General features: G+C 45.4%; 1 protein-coding gene across 2 annotated transcripts in view; it reads right to left on the bottom strand.

Annotated features, from left to right (window-relative positions):
- Positions 1–4,965, bottom strand: part of BBS2 (Bardet-Biedl syndrome 2) — a 65,445-nt gene extending 60,480 nt beyond the window's left edge. Inside the window, exon 1 of one of the 2 annotated variants that reach the window (XM_040329151.1) lies at positions 4,860–4,965. The gene's annotated coding sequence lies outside the window, so the exon portion shown is untranslated. The remainder of the gene's footprint in view (positions 1–4,859) is intronic. The other variant, XM_040329150.1, reaches the window with a different exon arrangement.
- Between the last annotated feature and the right edge of the window lie 10,535 nt (positions 4,966–15,500).

Raw genomic sequence — 15,500 nt, 5'->3', positions numbered from 1 at the left:
GCTAATGTTTTAATGTTGTAATAGGGCCTTGCTAGGTTATCTCCTAAAACAAAAACAAAAAAACACCACGCTCTGCACCCTGGTGATCTTTAATTTTCTTTCATGTTGATAAGGTAGATCTCCACCTCTCCAGGGTTGTCTACACCTGAGCTACAGAAATGCAAGAATTGTCCTCTGAAACTGTGACACCGATTCCTAAATGATGTCCAATGAATCCCAGAGTGGAGGAACACCTAGGCGGCAAATCAGGAGTCACATTTCCACCATTTTCACACACAACACGCAGGCGTCTTCAAACTACGGCCCTCCAGTTGTTCAGGGACTACAATTCCCATCATGCCTGGTCATGTCTGTGAATGTCAGAGTATTACAATGCCTCATGGGATGTGTAGTTCCGCAACAGCTGGAGGGTCGTAGTTTGAAGATCTCTGCACAACAGTGATCTGCTGAGTCCCATCCTCCCAGCAGACATAAGGATTAGCTCGTAAGGAGATAAAACCACTTAGTCTAATAACAATACAGCTTCGTCTACAAGTCAGTAAATTACTGACACAAGGCCAGGGAGAATATGGCGGTGTGGGTGTAAACATAAGTCAGCAATCACGATAATGTAAACTGGCCTTGGGGGAAAAAAAGTAAAGCATGGAGAGGCTCATAATATAGTACGTTTTCTACAAAACTGTTGTTGGGTGAATAAATAAAGAGTATTATGCCGCGTACACACGATCAGAATTTCCAATGAAAAAAGTTTTCCAGCGGTGTTTAGAAATGGAACATGTTTTATTTTTTTTTTACGATGGGAAAAAAAAGCCGATAGGAAATTCCTATCGTCTGTGTGCAACGCACGCATGCTCAGTATTAAGTCCACTCATGCTCGGAAGCATTGAACTTAATTTTTCTTGGCTCGTCGTAGTGTTTTATGTCACCGCTTTTTAGAAAAATTCCATCTGATTTTAGGCCATTGGAAATTCCGATCGTGTGTACGGGGCGTTAGAAGGACTGGAATAGAAACTGTTCCTAGGGGAAAAAAAGTGTTCGATGTTCCCTCCAATGCCAACCAGAGGACCTGGGCTTCTGGTCACATGATCTTTGATGAAGGAAAGGATCATTCATTCTAAACTTTGATCCTCCTGTTCAACTGAGCTTACATGGCCAAAGGCCTAGTTCTCCATCATGAGTATTAGAGCCCTTCTTTTATTCTTTATATGAAGTATTTTTGCAAAAACTCTGTTCATCCTCAGGCTTTTAAAAATGTACTGTATAGTAGATATTGTAGCATGATAGGTTACTTCAGCCTTCTACCGCATTTCCCCGAAAATAAGCCTGGGTCTTATATTAATTTTGTCAACAAAAGACCCAGTAGGGCTTATTTTCGGGGTAGGTCTTAAAATATTCTCTCTCTCCCTGCCTGTCAGGAATCCCTAGTTTGAACAAACTTAAAATGCCCAAATTCTTTCTTTTACAGTAGCACACAATACAGAATGTGTGTGCCCCTGAAATCCAACAGTGCCAAACACCTCAGCTCTCCTCCACCTCTCACAGCCACCAGCGAGGGACCCCAGCCCCCCTCCCTCTGCAATGCTCAAAATAGGGAAGAGAGCACACCAGCATGTGAAAAATAATCTGTGAATACCTTGTAGAGACAGGAGTATCCATGCTGCATACCGAACACAGTATGACATGTTGATTGCAGAGGCTCTGCACCGTACTTTCCATGACCCGCCGAAGCTCTGTGGAGGGAGGGGGGCCGAGATCTCCCACAGACAGGTGGGAAAAAAGGAGACCAGCGGGGAGATCAGCTGAGCGCCGCTCTGTATCAAAGGCACCTGACACCGCTAGACACACACACCACCGCAACAGGATCTGACACCGCTAGAGACACACACACAGTACACTGCCGCAACAGGATCTAACACCGCTAGAGACACACACACATACACACAGCACACTGCCGTAACAGGATTATACCGCGTTTCCTCGAAAAGCACACAATCACCTCGAACTATGACTTATTCTTGGGGTAGGGCTTATATTGCAGCCATCCTGAAAAATAGCGCTAGGTCTTATTTTTGGGGTAGGTCTTATTTTCGAGGAAAAACACGGTAGGTATTCTTTGCATTGTGTAGACTTTCTTTTCTGAATGAAGTCTATCCTCGACTGTTTTTTTTCTTGCTTATTTGTTTTGTTCACAATGTGAAAAACAATGTTTTTCATATGCTTTGTACTTACTGAACCTATTTTTCTTAAAGCGGAGTTCCACCCTCATCGCTCATCGGAACCCTCCGCCCTCCGGTGTCACATTTGACACCTTTCAGGGGGGAGGGGGTGCAGAAACCTGTCTATGGTATTTGCACCCACTTCCAGCCATACAGTCTGCGGGTAGACTGCGGGCAGAACGTCAGTTTCCCCCCCATTGTGTTCTCGGAAACACATGGCTCCCAGAACACAGCGGGGACTAGTGAGCACGGCGCATGTGCCGTATGGAACTGGGCAGTGAAGCCGGAGCGCTTCACTTCCTGGTTCCCTCACCGAGGATGGCGGGGGGGGGGGGGCAGCAGAGTGACGAGCGATCGCTCGTCTTCTGCTGCTGACGTCACTGGACTCCAGGACAGGTAAGTGTCCTAATATTAAAAGACAGCAGCTGCAGTATTTGTAGCTGCTGGCTTTTAATATTTTTTTTTACAGCAGAGCTCCACTTTAATAAAAAAATAAAAATTGTATGTTTAGGGCTGGTTACAGCTGAGAGCCAAGCAGCCAATGGGGCAGCACTCAATTTTATAGCTTTACGCAATAATTACAGTCTCCATCCCTGAATATATGTTAGTGGTTGTAAATGTAGAAGGTTTCTTTTACCTTAATGCATTTCTGCTTTTACTTGGGAGTCCCCATTAAAGTGCCAATGCAGCCAAAAGGGCTGGGTTTACCCACGCTGGGATGTACAGGTGTTCCATGCATGCCATTGCAGGCAGTGCCCGATAGCTATGACTAAGCACTGTTGAGAGTGTGAAACGCGTCAGTTTTTTATCCCGTACCCTGCTGTGATTTGTACTTTTGTTTTTTTGCACAATAAAGGTGTTTTTTATTGGAGTGCGGCTATCCAGACCTTTCCTCTTCTAGATACCCAATATGTCAAACCTTAAAATTTGCGTTTGCTGTGAAATGCCAACAAACTATATTTTGCATAGGCGACACCTTAAAAACCTCTACAGGTCATCAATTCCGAGTTATATATGAATAATGGGCCTAGACATACTGCTCTCACTTCAATGTTCATGGTGATATGTAACACGTATCAGTTTTGTGCATATTCACGCCTGACGCATGCATTTACATTCATACGTGTGTGTGTGTGTGTGTGTGTGTGTGTGTGTGTGTGTGTGTGTGTGTGTGTGTGTGTGTGTGTGTGTGTGTGTGTGTGTGTATGCGGGAGGGGCTGAAAAATCTTTTGGGTTGGGATTGTAGGTGCTTGGGTGTAACATGATTGGTTTTTACATTTTTTGTCCCCCTTTGTCAGTGGTCATCAACCCTGTCCTCAGGGCCCAGGTTTGCAAGATAACTGAAATACATCACAGGTGATATCATTTTCTGCTCAGTGATTTCAGTATTCTAGTCTGCATCTCCCCAAGGTGATGACCACTGCCCTGTGTGATACATTTTCTTTTGGTGACAGGTTCTCTTTAACGATCCATTAGGACAGGGATATGCAATTAGCGGACCTCCAGATGTTGCAAAACTACAAGTCCCATCATGCCTCTGCCTCTGGGTGTCATGCTCGTGGCTGTCAGAGTCTTGCTATGCCTCATGGGACTTGTAGTTCTGCAACAGCTGGAGGTCCGCTAAGTGCATATCCCAGCATTAGGATGTCTCATCTGGCATTCAAGGAAACAAATGCAGTGCAGATCGCACTCGTTTCACAGGGACCCGGACGTGATGTTTTACATGTCGCTGCCGGGTCAAGAAGAGGAGGATCAATAAATGGATGTACGCTGGTCTCCCTCCCCTCTACCCAGCTTCACCCACAGGGGGGGGGGGGGGTAAGTGGCCGGCCGTTACCAGGGTGTGTGGAAATGGAGCCGATAGATCACTTCCCTTTGGCTTGACAGATTTACACTCACTCCTGGGGCTGGATGGTTGTAAACCCACCGCTGCCACTGACACATGACATACGCCATGGCAGTAAAAGGGTTAACTGAACGGCTTGTGTAGGTTTATAGCCAGATTACATCGTTTTGGTAACTATAAAGGAGATTGTACAATCCGATTGCATGGTGTATGGTCAGTCTACATCCGCCATCATGTGCATCCCCCCCCCCCCCCCGCACTACACTTCTGCTTTGATCATGTCCTCAATACAAAGATTATATATATATATATATATATATATATATATATATATATATATATATATATATATATATATATATATACACACACACATACATACACACACACATATATATATATACACATACATACACACACACACACACATATTTTATATATATATATATAGATATAGATCTATATATAGCACACAACCTCCCAGGCTGATTTCTTGTGTCCCCTCTCTGTGTTTATGATATAACATATAGACTGCTACTATCCACAGCACCCATTCTGCACAATGGTGGATCTCCTCAGTCCTGTAGATGAGGATTATAGTGCTGTGTATCTGTCCATAGAAGAGTCCCCAGGATCAGGCTGTGTCTCCTGTCACCATGACAACCCTCTCCCAGCACATAACAGGCCACTCTCTCTTCCCAGCTGTCTGTTGCTCCAACGTTTTCCAATGTTCTCAGCTGTTCTCCTCACACCCTCCATGTCTCTATTTCACTATTATTTACTAAAAAAGAACTCACCTCCCCTGAGTAGAAGCCAGCTACCCCTCTGTTGTCAGACTGTCCGTTGTCAATAAAGTTACATGAAGGTTCATTGAGGGAGTGAAGCAGGGAACGTAATGAAAGGTTAGAACACGCCCCCTGACACTTGATTGGTGGAAGGGAAAGCCATACGAGTAAAGCTCAGTGTTTTTAGAAGCGAAGTGCATTCTGGGAATTGTAGTTCCAGCTGCTGAAGAGCAGTGTGGCTGGAATAGAAAACACATGTGTAGCAGAGTGTTCTGTGTATTACAGTGCTTGCTTGGTACAATAACTACTAACTTATAGACAGCCATAACATAATGACTAGACACCTAATATTGAGTAGGTCGGTGTTTTTCAACTTTTTTTCAGTCAAGGCACCCTTTAGAACCACACACAATCTGAGGGCTCATTCACACAAGGGGGCGTGTCTGAGAGTGCAAGCGCTTTTTTGCATTTTCCCGCATGTTGCGTTTTATTTTTTATTATTTTATTAGGCTGTGATACATTATGCTTGTGAAACACGCAAAAAAAAGTGCTGGCGTGATTTTTTAATTTAACCCCACTAGAATGCATGGTACTGCGATACAATGCGTTTTAGTGGGCGCAAACATACATGCAATTGGGGGCTGCATGGGGGGGGGGCATTAGAAATTAATGGTGTGTGCACACAACTGCAAAAGGTGATGCATTTTTGTGTGGTGCTGGAAAACGCATAATTGTACACGCGTTATCGCACCGCACCTGGTGTGAAAAAGCCCTAAAATGTAGGTTGTAAACCCCCCCCCCCTCTCCAATCCCCCCTGCTAGCATAAATCCCCCTCTTCAAATATAGCCTCCTAGTACAAATCCCCCTTTCAACCCCCCCCCCCCATCCTAAATCCACTCCAAGCACAAATTTCCCCTTCTATAGCACAAATCCCCCTCCAAAATTTCCCCTTCTATAGCACAAATCCCCCTCCAAAATTTCCCCTTCTATAGCACAAATCCCCCTCCAAAATGTCCCCTTCTATAGAACAAATCCCCCTCCAAAATTCCCCCTCCTAGCACAAATCCCCCCCGCCCAATCTTAAATCCACCCCAAGCACAAATATTCTATCCTAGCACAAATCTCTTCTAGCACAAACCCCCTCCACCTTAAATCCACCCCAAGCACAAATCTCCCCTCCTAGCAAAATCCCCCTTTCCATCCTAAATCCACGCCAAGCACAAATCTCCCCTCTTAACACAAATTCCCCTCCAAAATCCTAGCGCAAATCTCCCCTCCTAACACAAATCTCCCCTCCTAGAACAAATCCCCCCCCCCAATCCTAAATCCACCCAAGCACAAATCTTCCCTCCTAGCACACACCCCCCCTCCAAAATTCCCCCTCCTAGTACATATCCCCCTCTTTGCCCTTGCCACAGCCCTGTACTGCCCGATCATTATAGATTTAGACTGTTAAAGTGATTGTAAAGGTTTTTTTTTTTTTTAAATAACAGACATGTGTTACTTACCTTCTCTGAGCAGCGCTCCTGGCTCATCATCTAATTCTCCCCACGGAGAACCACTTTCCAAGGGGGCACCCATGCGGGCATGCTCCCGGGTCCTGATGCTGCGTTCATTGACACAGACAGCAGGACTCAGCATTGCCTCCCTGCTCCCGTGTCACTGGATTTGATTGACAGCAGTGGGAGCCAATCAATCAATCTATCCAATGAGGACCCAATACAGCGGCTGGCCCCACTTGGAAGACATACCTGATTCCCACCAGCAGAAGATACGTTTTTTAAATCATGGGGCAAAGACGTGAACACTAGGTGCTCAGAGTTTGTCCCCTCCAGACAACTTCCTTTGGAGCATCTGCAGCAACATTTCAGAGGGTTCCTCATGGATCACTGGAGATATAGGCAATTTATAGATTTTCTGCATTGATTAATTTCTAATTCGGTAAGCCAATGCGCAGTGGGGCAGTGTGAAGCCACCTTAAAACTTACTTTTGTTGTTCTCTTTTATATGCCGTAATAAAAATTGATTACACAAAAAAAAACTCTGAAAGGGACAAAAAATTTAGGTACAATTGTCCAAGAGGGGAATTCCCCCTTACTGTTGTGTATCTGGGACAGGAAGTGAAGGGAAATTTCCCCTATGGTACACAGGCACCAAAAAGATAACCCTTCCCCATTCAAGCCAAAACTAAAAAAAATATGTTTTAGATATCATGGGCAGGGAAACCTATCCACCGAGAGACTGTTGCCGGATGATGGAAGTCACAAGATGTTCTGGAGTCACTGATGCCTTTTTAGGAATCATCTCCACAACGGCCAGGACTTAGGAGGACTTGAGGGGAAGGCAGCGGTAGTGCCAGACAGGAGGGACTACGTGAGGGATGAGAGGAGTCACAGGCACGACAACCAGGCACAGGCAGTGGCGACTGACTGGTGGTGAGATTTTAACTATATCATGCCCACAGCCTCTAACCATCCCCTGAACCATGTCCGCAGCCTCTAACCATCTCCTGAACCATGTCCGAAGCCTCTAACCATCTCCTGAACCATGTCCGCAGCCTCAAACCATCTCCTGAACCATGTCCGCAGCCTCTAACCATCTGCTGAACCATGTCCGCAGCCTCTAACCATCTCCTGTACCATGTCCGCAGTCTCTAACCATCTCCTGTACCATGTCCGCAGCCTCTAACCATCTCCTGTACCATGTCCGCAGCCTCTAACCATCTCCTGAACCATGTCCGCAGCCTCTAACCATCTCCTGAACCATGTCTGCAGCCTCTAACCACCTCCTGAACCATGTCCGCAGCCTCTAACCATCTCCAGAACCATGTCCGCAGCCTCTAACCATCTCCTGTATCATGCCCACAGCCTCTAACCATCTCCTGAACCATGTCCGCAGCCTCTAACCATCTCCTGAACCATGTCCGCAGCCTCTAACCATCTCCTGAACCATGTCCGCAGCCTCTAACCATCTCCAGAACCATGTCCGCAGCCTCTAACCATCTCCTGTATCATGCCCACAGCCTATAACCATCTCCTGAACCATGTCCGCAGCCTCTAACCATCTCCTGAACCATGTCCGCAGCCTCTAACCATCTCCTGAACCATGTCCGCAGCCTCTAACCATCTCCTGAACCATGTCCGCAGCCTCTAACCATCTCCAGAACCATGTCCGCAGCCTCTAACCATCTCCTGTATCATGCCCACAGCCTCTAACCATCTCCTGAACCATGTCCGCAGCCTCTAACCATCTCCTGAACCATGTCCGCAGCCTCTAACCATCTCCTGAACCATGTCCGCAGCCTCTAACCATCTCCTGAACCATGTCCGCAGCCTCTAACCATCTCCTGAACCATGTCCGCAGTCTCTAACCATCTCCTGAACCATGTCTGCAGCCTCTAACCACCTCCTGAACCATGTCCGCAGCCTCTAACCATCTCCAGAACCATGTCTGCAGCCTCTAACCATCTCCAGAACCATGTCCGCAGCCTCTAACTATCTTCTGCATCCTGCCTGCAGTCTCTAACCATCTCTTATATCCTGCAGCCTCTAACCATCTCCTGTACCATGCTCGCAGCCTTTAACCATCTCCTGAACCATTAGAATATGTTAGTTGTATGAAATTGTGGACTTTTGAGGCATTGGGGCAGCACAGTGGCTAAGTGATTAGCACTTCCACCTAGCAGCACTAGGGTCGTTGGTTCAAATACCAACTACGGCACTACCTGCAGCTTCTAACTATCTTCTGTATACTGCCTTCAGTCTCTAACCATCTCTTATATCCTGCCTGCATCCTCCAACCATCTCCTGTACCATGTCCACAGCTTCTTACCACCTCCTGTACCATGCCTGCAGCCTCTAACCATCTCCTGTACCATTAGAATATGTTAGTTGTATGAAATTGTGGACTTTTGAGGCATTGGGGCAGCACAGTGGTTAAGTGATTAGCACTTCCACCTAGCAGCACTAGGGTCGTCGGTTCAAATCCCAACCACAGCCCTTCTTGCTTGGAGTCTTCCCACACTCCAAATACATGCTGGTAGGTTAATTGGCTTCTGTCTGAATTTGCCCTAGTATATGAATGTGAGTTAGGGACCTTAGATTGTAAGCTCCTTGAGGGCAGGGACTGATGTGAATGTACAATATATATATTGTAGTAGGGTGACCCTGTACTACTTGGTAAAATGGTGGTTTACGCCAGCTTTTTGGAGTGTGTGCTGGCTTCATATTGGGGCCAGAATTAGAGTGCAGGGCCCTACCCCTTTGAGGAATTTAGTGTGTGTGGTGCACCATGCTGTCCAGGACAGACCAAGGTCAAAGCCTGGAAGAGGGTCCAGAAGGGACAAGCGCAGCTTGAAAGCTGCGAGGAAAGATGCAGAGCTAAAGCCTCGTACACACAATCGGATTATCCGCAGACAAAGCGTCTGACTTTTGTTCGAAAGGCGTGTGCCAGGATTTTGTCTTGCAAACTAACAGCATACAATTGTCGGCCAACAAACTCAAACGTAGTGACGTACTAGACGTACTTTTTCAGCTCTTTAGCACCACCCTTTGGGCACCTTCTGCTAATGTCATGTTTGGTGAGCATTGCTTCCGAGCAGGCGTGTCTGTACTTTGTCCACAGATAATTTTAAAGCCTGCCATCCAACATTTGTCTAGGAAAATCCAACAACAATTGTCTGATGGAGTGTACAAACGGTCAGATTTTCCGCCAACAGGCTGTAGTGTCAACCAGGGGTCAAGTCCTGGGGAAAAAAGTGTGGGAACTCCCACCCAAGATCCACTCCCCCACCAAAAAAAAAAAATAATAATACGCTCATATGCATAATTACTAAACCGCAAGTTCTTTCTAAATCCCTCGATAACTGGCGGCAGACCTCCGCAATGTCTCCTGGGAACAATGACAAAAGCTCCCAGGAGACATTGCGGCATCGAGAAAGTGACGGAATACCCGCACACTACCCGATGAATCCATATACAGGAAGCGGTCAGTAAAATAAAGGATTACTAAGGTTCGCCTGCCCCTGACAGTGACTCGAGCTGGGCATCGCCGCTTAGTGAAGGATTGGCTCGGCTGCTCTAGTCCTGCAAAGGGAACTGCGTTCCTGCTGTGAAAAAAGTGCAGAAACTCCGTTCCCACGCGTTCCCACAGGACTTAAGCCCTGCTGTCAACACACAATTCCCGTTTGAAAAATCCGATTGTGTGTATGAGGCTTTAGTGTCTGCCCATAAACACTTTGATGTGTTTGATGGTCAGGAAGACCCTGCAGAACGGTGCAGAGGTAAAGCTGCCACAAGAGAGCCGGGGGGCTGAGCGTTATGTCTTTGTAGTGATGATGAGAACCCCCTGCGTAGGAAGACCTATCTGTATGACTTGCCCTAAAATACCATTTAGGACTGCGCAACTTATTGTAAACGCACCCACCTGCTTGAGTTTAATCACCCCACTCTCACAATATGTACAGCGCTGCGTAAAATTGATGTAATTATATAAGTACCTGTAATAGATAATAAATACATTTACACTACAAATACTTTAAAATAGTTACATCTTTATTAACATTGCATAAAATTGTCCAATATAGCAAAAAACTAGTATAAATGTACACAATAAAACACAAGCACCCTACACATAGTGGAACCTCGGATTACGAGCATAATCCGTTCCAGGAGAATGCTCGTAATCCAAAATACTCGCAAAACGAAAATAATTTGTTCTGCATTGACTTCAATGGCATGCAATACTGCATGTGGCCAGAGGTGGGGGGCGCCGGAGAGTCTCGGAAACACCCGGAAAGGTCAGAGGACAGCTCGGCTGAACTAGGAAAGGCTCGGGAATGGAGTATTTCCGAGGATTTTCCAATCGGCTCCGCCCCTCCGCCTCAGGCCAAACACGGTACTGCACACCGCTTTGGCTTGAATCCTGCTCGTGTTGCAAGACAACACTCGCAAACCGAGTCAGGATTTCTTTAAATACAGTGCTCATATTGCGAAACGCTCGTTAACCGCGTTACTTTAAATCTGAGGTTCCACTGTATTTGGAATTGGTATCTCTCCCTATACGGTATATAAGATTACTTAAGTCATGAAGACATCTAAAGGTCATATGGGAATGTATGATCATAGTGCTCTTCAAAATGTGGGGTTTCAAATTTCAAAAGTTGTAGCTTGCTTTATATCTTTCGTGACAGCAGTCGCTTCCTCTGGGGCTTTATGGTGTGTTACATAATTATAGACATTCAGGGTTGAGCTGGAGCACATGGACTGGCGAGGGCATCAAGCTCCCAAATGAGGCTCTAAAATGGCAGGACAGTAAAATAGCCCCCCAATAAATCCTTTTTATGCAGTCCACAGTATTTATAGGTTGGGCCAACGCCTTTCAGACAAAAGTGCTACGCTTTGTCCGATGAAAATCCGATCATGTGTACGAGGCCTAACCGCTTGCCGACTGCCTCACGCACATTTACGTCAGCAGAATGGCACCAGCAGGCAAAGCAGCGTATATACACGATGCTTTGAACCTGCCCCCTAGTGGGCGGGCACCCACCGCGGCGTCCGTGACCGCGGGACCCGCGGACTCAATGTTCGCCGGTGTCCTGCGATCGGGGCAGAACGGGGGGATGCCTTTGTAAACAAGGCATCTCCCTGTTCTGCCCAGTGACACAACACTGATCGTCTGCTCCCTCTAATCTGGAGTAGCAAACAGTGTCATGTCACAGTAAGCCCTGCCCCCTAACAGGTAGAATCACTCCCTAGGACACCCTTAACCCCTTCCCCGCCCCCTAGTGGTTAACCCCTTTACTGCCAATCACATTTATACAGTAATCAGTGCATTTTTATAGCACTGATCGCTGTATAAATGTCAATGGTCCCAAAATAGCGTCAAAGGTGTCCGATGTGTCCGTCATAATGTCGCAGTCATGATAAAAATCGCAGATCACCGTCATAACAAGTAAAAAAAAAATTATAAATAAAAAATGCCATAAACTACCCCCTATTTTGTAGACATTTCTGGTAAAAAATAAATAAAAATATCCCATTATTCATAAACGCTATAACTTTTGCGCAAACCAATCAATATACGCCTATTGCGATTTTTTTTTTTGCCAAAAATATGAAGAAGAATATGTATCGGCCTAAACTGAGAAAAAATTAGCTTTTTTAAAAAAAAATTGGGGATATTTATTATAGCAAAAATTACAAAATATTGCTTTTTTTACAAAATTTACACTTAATTTTTGTTTGTAGCGCAAAAAATAAAAACCGCTGAGGTGATCAAATACCACCTAAATAAAGCTCTATTTGTGGGAAAAAATGGACGTCAAATTTGTTTTGAAGCCACGTCGCACGACGTGCCGAATCGCAAGAAGTGGCCTGGTCATTTGGCAGCCAAATGGTCCGGGGGTTAAGTGGTTAAGGAAATCTTGGTTGTTGCACACTACAGCATTTGCATGTCTTTTTTTCTGCTGTGCACAGGAGTCACAGCATACTGAAAATAGACATTTGGACTTTGGGAACCCAATAAATGTTTAATCTGTCATTATATTAATTAATTCAGTTTCTACAATGAAAAATAGGTCAGGTGTGAACAGGGGCGGACTGACCATTGAGTCACTCGGGCACTGCCCGAGGGCCCTATGCCACTAGGGGGCCCCATCAGTTTTTTTTTTTAGATCTGTCCCTGATATATGTCCAAAACTGACATGCTTTTAATGTAAATATCCCAAGATTTTAGCTGCCCTGCCTCTGCACTACCTCCTGGCGTGGTGGCCATCTGTAAGCCAGAGGGGCCCCATAATCTTCCATTGCCCGGGGGCCCCATGAGTTGTCAGTCCGCCCCTGGGTGTGAACCAATGGCATGTCCCTATAGAGCAGTGGTTCTCAACTCCTGTCCTCAGGACCCACTAACAGGCCAGATTTTAACCACTTCAGCCCCAGACCATTTTGCTGGTCAATGACCGGGCCACTTTTTGCGATTCTGCACTGCGTCGCTTTAACTGACAATTGCGCGGTCATGCAACGTGGCTCCCAAACAAAATTGACATCCTTTTTTTCCCACAAGAAGAGCTTTCTTTTGGTGGTATTTGATCACCTCTGCACTTTTTATTTTTTGCGCTATAAACAAAAATAGAGCGACAGTTTTGAAAACAAATTATATTTTTTACTTTTTGCTATAATAGATTCCCCAAAACATATAAAAAAAACTATTTTTTTCCTCAGTTTAGGCCGATACGTATTCTTCTACATGTTTTTTGTAAAAAAAGAAATCGCAATAAGCGTTTATTGATTGGTTTGTGCAAAAGTTATAGCGTCTACAAAATAGGGTATAGTTTTATGGCATTTTTGTTAATTTTTTTTTAATAGTAATGGCGGTGATTTGCAATTTTAAATTCGTACTGCGACCTTATGGTGAATACATCGGACACTTTTGACACATTTTTGGGACCGTTGGCATTTTTACAGCGATCAGTGCTATAAAAATGCACTGATTACTGTAAAAATGTCACTGGCAGGGAAGGGGTTAACACTAGGGGGCGAGGAAGGGGTTAATTATGTTTCCTCATTGTATTCTAACTGAAGGGGGGGTGGGACTGACTAGGGGAAATTACAGATCGCTGTTCATACATTGTATGAACATACGATCAGTCATTTCTCACTCTGAAAGAACCGAGAGATGTGTGTTTACACACACAGCTCCTGGTTCTCGCTTTGTCACGACCGATTGCGGGTACCCGGCGGTGATCTGCCCGCTGGGCACTAGCGCGAGCAGGGGGCGCCCCTAGTGGCCACAGAGCAACATCACATTTTGGGCAGCCGAGCCAACCTGCCGCAGTAAAACTGCGGTGGGCGGTCGGCAAGCGGTTAAGTATTACCGTGGGGTAATAGACTACTGCAATCACTGAGCAGAAAATGATATCACCTGTGACGTATTTCAGTTATCTTGCAAACCTGGCCTGTTAGTGGGTCCTGAGGACAGGGTGGATGACTACTGCTATAGACAATGAGTTTGAGGCGTCGTATCTATGCGCCTGATTCCTAGAATCAGTTACGCATAGATTTGTATTAGATCCAACCGGCGTAAGTCTCTTACGCCGTCGTATCTTAACTGCATATTTACGCTGGCCACTAGGGGCGTGTACGCTGATTTACACCTTTAAATATGTAAATCAGCTAGATACGCCAATTCCCGAACGTACGCCCGGCCGACGCAGTACAGATATGCCGTTTACATTAGGTTTTTCCCGGCGTAAAAGTTACTCCTGATATATGAGGCGTAGATGAGGCGTAGCAATGTTAAGTATGGTCGTCGGAACGGCGTTGAATTTTACACGTTTTACGTCGTTTGCGTAAGTCGTTTGCGAACAGGGCTGTGCGTCATTTACGTTCACGTCGAAAGCATTGGCTTCTTGCGGGTTAATTTGGAGCATGCGCACTGGGATACTTTCACAGACGGCGCATTCGCCGTTTGTAAAAAGCGTGGGGTCACATTAAATTTACATAACACACGCCCACATCTTCCACATTTGAATTAGGCGGGCTTACGCCGGCCTATTTACGCTACGCCGCCGCAACTTTGGTTTGAGAATACTGCACTTGCCTGACAAAGTTACGGAGGCGTAACGTAAATAGGATACGTTACGCGCGCACAAAGATGCACGCTTCTACGTGAATCCGGGCCAATGTTTTCAAGTTGTTTTTATTTTTTTTATTATTTTGGCAAGCATTTTATTGAGTACATTCTGATCAGCTGTTTTACCTTTTTACGCCGTTTTTTGAAATTCACCACACCGCACCTTTTATGTTGTTACTTTACTTTTACCCAGGTTTCCCATTCAGTTTGGTGAGAACCTGTTACGTATGTATTGGTCCATAAAGACACATGATTCGGTTTGTCTTTGACCTCAGCAGTCTGTGTACATTCTTCCAGCTTCCTCGCCGCTGCCTGGCGACAACTTGACAAGTCACACATTGCATAATGTGGACGATCGTGGCTTCACTCCAGCAAGGACCGTGTGCAGAGCAGAGAACAGAGGAGAGAGACGAGTGCAGAGATTTTTATGGGACAGCTTTCCAATTGTCCTCAATCCATCCATCCTGGAAAATTACTACCTATTGAAATTTCATAGTCATCATTATAATGGCATCTGTATGCAACGTCAATACTTTGAGTTCAAATGTATATTTCATTTATATGGCTGGCTGTATTCAAAATGTTTTAAAATGAAGAAACATTCACTTATTGAACACAATCCAACTCATTACCAAACACGCTTATGAGACTATAGGGTAACTATAAAGGAAAAATAAATATAGAAAATTAAAAAATAATATAACATACGGTATACAATTGTTACACAAGCCATATTGTAATTTAACCGTATAATATAGATATATGGCGGCAAGGCGGTTCTGCTATGTACGTGATCTGGCATTTACGGGTAGAGGGCACGTGCCACAGGCGACCCGGCTCTGCTGTGATTTTTAAACAGCAGATGCAGATCAGCGAGTGCCAGCCAATGGATTACCGCTGGCACCTGCTGATCATCCGGATCACACACAGGAGAGGGCTCTGCCTATGTAAACAAGGCATAGATCTTTCCTGTCAGTGGGGAAGTTATGGAAGTAAAGCACATAAACACTGGGGCTAGGCTC

Source organism: Rana temporaria, chromosome 11, assembly GCF_905171775.1.
Source record: "Rana temporaria chromosome 11, aRanTem1.1, whole genome shotgun sequence".
NCBI lineage: Eukaryota > Metazoa > Chordata > Amphibia > Anura > Ranidae > Rana > Rana temporaria.
The sequence above is the reverse complement of the archived record's forward strand: the minus strand, read 5'-3'. Positions and strand labels throughout refer to the sequence as shown.